Source organism: Triticum dicoccoides, chromosome 5A (assembly GCF_002162155.2).
Source record: "Triticum dicoccoides isolate Atlit2015 ecotype Zavitan chromosome 5A, WEW_v2.0, whole genome shotgun sequence".
In the NCBI taxonomy this organism is placed as follows: Eukaryota; Viridiplantae; Streptophyta; class Magnoliopsida; order Poales; family Poaceae; genus Triticum; species Triticum dicoccoides.
The window spans coordinates 88,929,095-88,934,634 of record NC_041388.1 but is presented as its reverse complement, the minus strand read 5'-3'; the positions used below and the strand labels follow the sequence as shown (position 1 = coordinate 88,934,634).

At 45.5% G+C, this 5,540-nt stretch overlaps 1 pseudogene; it reads right to left on the bottom strand.

Annotated features, from left to right (window-relative positions):
* Positions 1–406: 406 nt before the first annotated feature.
* LOC119299237 overlaps positions 407–5,540 on the bottom strand; it is a 14,591-nt pseudogene continuing 9,457 nt past the window's right edge.

The window sequence follows — 5,540 nt, the reverse complement described above, 5'->3', positions numbered from 1 at the left end:
ACCCACCGGATAGGCCACCATATTTCGCGAAAAAACGTTTGCCCCTGACTGCTGGGACCCACCAGCTTCATCTTCGCACGCAAGGAAGTGCCTGACAGTCGGGACCCACCTGGTCGAATCGTACATAGCGTTGTCATTCTGGTCGCGAACGTGTACGTACATATATACTGGTCGATGTAGAGGCGCGCACGTGTCGTAGTAGAGGCGCGCACGTAGCATGTACACGTACGTATAGCGGCCAGGGTGCAAGAAAGAAAAGACGGCCGCGTATGTGTACATACGGGCGGGGTCTCGAATGCCTACTCCCGCATACGTACGGCCAGGGATCTTAAAAATCTAAAATTTTACCTGTTAGTGTTCTAAGTACAAAAGTCTAGTAAAGTAAAAAATATTTTTATGGGGGTTATTATGTCTCATAAAAATTGTTTGTTACGTTAGAATCTGAAGAAACTAATTCTGTATGGAGAAACAAAAAATCTCTCATTTCCGACGCGAATAGATTTTTTTTCGAAATAAAAGTTCTTGTCTTGTGGGGAACGATGCACAAATTTTTGGAATCCGGTACCAATAGGTATAATCCCCCCAGAACTACGTTTTCTTTCAAGCCTTTCAACCAATCAATGCGACCTCGTAGGGCAGCTTTTGCTAAAACTCGAGCAGTTTCTTGAAAACTTGCTTCAGATATGAAACTTTGGTTATTCAGGGAAGCCCTTGTTATTCCCAATAAGATTGCCCGATAATAGATCGATTCATACAAAGCTCATCCTGCTCGTTCCGCTCGCAATAGTCCGATTAATTCCCCAGGCGAAAAAACATTAGACATTCCATCTTCGGAAACCCGCACTTTTGATGTTACTTGGTGTATAATAATCTCTATATGTCTATTATGGATCTGTACCCCTTGGGATCGATAAACCTTTTGGATTTTATTAACCAAAGAGATAGGACTTTGGGATATGGTTAGCTCAGCTCCAATCAAGAATCCCCAAGGGACCCCAAGAATTCTTGATATACGCTCATTCCAATCCTCAATTCTCCTTTCGAGATTCGGGGATAATGAATCAATTGAACGCGCTTCAAAGATTTGTTCCACTTTTGGAAGACCTTGCGTTATGTCACTAGATCTCGATTTTTCATATATAAACGTAACTAACCTATCTCCCTTGTAAAGGATTTCTCCATAATGACCATTAACAGTTGCTCCTGTAGTGGCCAAATAAGGTTTAGCTGCTCTTATAACAAAGGAATTCATATTTACAACGAAAATTTGACTGGATTTTTTTATGTGCGATTTAAATAGACATACATTTTCACAAATAAATTGTCCAAGGTGAATTATTGCCAATATCTCTTCCCAAGAATCATGATGGACAAACTAACAATTCAAAAGGAATGGATCCAACATTATGTTACTATCGAAATTAGAAATCCTTTTATTTTCATCTATTAAAGAGTATTTAAGTCCTTGAAATACTTGGAAGGTTTGTTTTAAATTGTCAACGAACAAATATTTTTAACAGGATTTTATTATGCGTTAGTAAATAGTAAGATGAAGAAAAATGCGATATACTAGCTACAATAGTGCCTAAGGGCCCAAAAATTTCTCGAATAGGAATTCTAGGATTCCATTCTTTTATCGCATTGGGATGTTTTGAATTCTTGAATAAACCAATTCGAGAACAGTTGGATGCCGACAAAATCATCAAAGAGTGGTATTCTTTATTTCGATTCAACAAAGTGCCAATAGCTTCTAGATGTTGACTAAGTGATTCAATCTTTGCCTTGGAATAAAAAGAATTGATATTGGCGCGATCTAACCTATTATGGGGAATCGGTCCTGCACTTGTCCTACCATACCTTTTTCGTGTATACGAAATAGTGGACTTGACTAACTCAATTCTTAGGAAATCGCGAATAAGATCATTTGCTCTTACCTCAACAAGGGAAGCACCAGCCTTTTCTTTTTCTTCTTGTTCCCAATTCACTACTAAGAAAGTTCTAACAAATTGACTATTTGTGTGATAAATTCTTTGAGTTAACTTGCTATTTTCATGAGAAATAAAATTGACAAGTCGAATTTGGAGATTATTTTCTTCTTGCAAGAGATCCTGTGGGAAAAGTGTTGCTAAATTTCTTCCTTCATCCATTTCATATGCCACTGTAGGGCGAACGGAAACAAAATACTTTTCCTTGCTCTTGAGAATTTTTTTCTGTTGAACATAGACCCAATTTTTCTTTTTTTTGATTCCTTAGAATCTTTTTTTGTCTTTCTGGCGGTATCAAACAGCCACCTAATATCTTATCCGCCTCTTCAGGAAAATGAATATCTCCGGAAAATATTTTGAGTTCCGTATGGCTTTTTTTTCTCTTCACTCGGACCAGTCCGCCTAGTTGACTTCTTGTATTTTTTGTGAGTTGTGTATTCACTCCAAAAATACTATTGTCAAGTATCTTTAGGGATGAAGATCTCGGCAAGATATGAAGTTCTTGAAGAATGAAAAAAACTGATCTACTTCTTTTTGGTATTTTAGACTAAATTCTTTTGTTCCTCGATGCTCAAACCCTCTTTTTTTAAGATGGAATCTTCCTCTGGGCTCTCGTATTCGTCCTCTGAATCTTCTTCTGAGTCTTCCTCTAAAGTACCATATTTTTCCTCTGCGCTTTCCCCGGGGCTGCCATATTCGTCTTCTGAGTCTTCCTCTAGAGTTCCATATTCGTCCTCTTGGGTCCTATATTTGCTCTCTGGGCTCCCATATTCCTCTTCCGAGTCTTTCTCTAAAGTCCTATATTCATTCTCTGGGTTCCCATATTCGTTTTCTGGGCTCCCATATTCGTCTTCTAGGGTTTCATATTCGTATTCGTCTTCTAGGATTCCATATTTAGATTCTTCTAGGGTTTCATATTCATATTCGTCCTCTCGGGTCCTGTATTCGTCTTCTAGGGTCTCATATTCCTCTTCTGAGTCTTCCACTCGGGTCCTATATTCTTCTTCTAGGGTCCTATATCTAAATTTAACAATTCCTGAACCCTTTTTTATCTTTTCTGTATCGGGGATCGTGTAAATGGCTGGGTCAGAACGGAGAAACAACATCGTCGTCGTGTTCATGGGGAGGCAACGGAACGCGTCGTGTTCATGGGGAGGCAACGGAATACGTCGTGTTCATGGGGAGGCAACGAAATGCGTCGTGTTCATTGGGAGGGCTTGGATGGAATGGGCGATGGAAACGAGGTCTGGCGTACCGCAGAACGGAGGAAACGGCCTTGTGTTGGACCGGCCACGTTTGAAACGGGATCCTGTTGATCGGGAGGGGTCTGGCATACCGCAAAACGGAGGAAATGGACCTCCTACGGTCGAAACGGGGGTCCTGTTGATCGGGAGGGGTGTGGCGTACCGCAAAACGGACGAATCGGACTTGTGTTGGAACACTACGGTCGAAACGCGGGTTCTGTTCATCGGGAGGGGTGTGGCGTACCGCAAAACGGGACTCCATGGGACACTGTTCATCTCCACCATCGACCCCCTCCAGCCTCCACGAGCTACTGTTCATCCACCGTCGACCTCCTCTAGTCTGCACCTGCGACTGTTCATCCACGGGCTCCTGTTCATCCAGCCTCCACCGCGCGCTACTCCACCGGCTACTGTTCAACCAGCCCTCTCCACGGGCTCCTGTTCAACCACCCCTCCACGGGCTACTGTTCATCCTGCCCTCCACCATCTACTGTTCATCCTGCCCTCCACAGGGTGGTCCTGTTCATCTAGCCCTCCAAGGGGTCCTATTCATCCAGCCCCAACCGGCTCGATCGATCGGGCTCCTGTTCATCCAGAGGCAACACCACGGGGTCCTGTTCATCCACCCCCACCAGGAACTGTTCATCCAACCCCCCCTCCCGCAACGCTCACTGTTCATCCATAGGCAGCATCGATCGGCTTCAGTTAGCAGCAGTAGCGAAGGAATCTCTCGATCGGGTTCAGTTAACAGCCATCGATCGATCGCTCGGGATCAGTAACGCGTAGCCTGCAGTGCAATCGCTCAGGTTTAGTTAAGCCGAACGCCTCGCTCGGGTTCAGTTAGAGCCAACGCCTCGCACACACGCGCGTACATGTACAAGAGAATTGCGCATTGCTCGGCCCCTGACCTCCCACCGTAACCGGGAACTCCCCGAAATTTTCCTTGCCCTCGCTTCTACCACGGTTTTTTCTGTCATGGACGGCCCAAAGAATGTCATGCAGCTGCGTCTTCAGTCCGCCCAGGACGAAAAGCCCATTTTCTGTCATGATTTTTTGTCATAGAAGTAGGAGCCCACCACATCTATGATGATACCGGGTTTTGTCACAATTATCGTCATATAAGTGTCATATGTATGACAGAAAAAAAATTTGTTCGGCCCAAAATGTCACGGATGTGTCTTTTTTGGTAGTGGTGTGTGAGAGATACAAACCTAGACAAATGGCTTGTGTGGAATAACTACTCTTCGTAAGCCATTGTAAGAGTGGACTAAATGGTGAAGGAGGAGATAGGGGAGCGATGGAGGTGTGCGATTCTTGGCCGGCGTTTGGCCTCATTTAAATAGGATATTAAATAGATGGCGGATGGGAGGAGCTCAGCCGGCATTGCGTTTAATGCCGGACATGTGTCCAGAGTGGGTTTCTCGGCTTCCACACGGGCGGGTTTCATTGAGGTGTTTGAATGATGCAAGGAGGCGTGTTCAGCCGGGCGTGCAACGAGTGGCGCCCTCGACTCTGACGTAGGACACCACGTCGTTCTTCCACTGACGTGTGGGATCTTTCGGTACATGGCCTGCATGTCAGTGACCCAACGCAGGCAGTGCACAGCAGAGGAACCTTTGGTGGGCCAGGGCGGTCAGAAGCGGGCATTTCATAAACCGAGGATTGCTCATTGAGTGTGATGTCATCCTTTTCATGTAGATAAGCCTACTATGTTGATATCCCGTTCGATACGTTGTGATTCATAAAGACCGCTGCAAACATCAATGTTCTGCTTATCACAGATAAGATTGATTAATACCCGTAACAATCCATGTCCTTAACAAAGGTTGCATGCATGTATAAGTTGAGCGTGTGTCTTGCGTCGTGTGTTGTGTGCATGCAGGCGTGTGAGTGTTGCGTGCGTGCAAGGGTACGTTTCGGTGTTGCATGCATGTGCGCGTACGTGCATGTGTTCGTGAGTGCATGTGTACGTGTCAGTGTTGCATGCCTGCATGCACGCGTGTGTTCATTATGTGTACGTGTCAGTGTTGCACGCTTGCATGTGTGCGTGTCTTGCGTGCGAGCATGTGTACGTGTGGGGTGAGGCTACACGTCAGTCGACTGACTTTTTCATCTCTGGTCATTAGATTTTCCAGCCGTTGGATACGAAATCAAGGGCCTGCAGTTTATCATCAAACTCCACCCCCCTGATCCTCCAGCCACCACCGGCCCCTGCCGCCCGCAGCCGGCCCGCTCTGCCATGCCGCCCCACCTGCCCAGAAACCACTTCCCACCGCCGGTCCGTCGCCGCACCAGCCATCCTTCTAGCCCC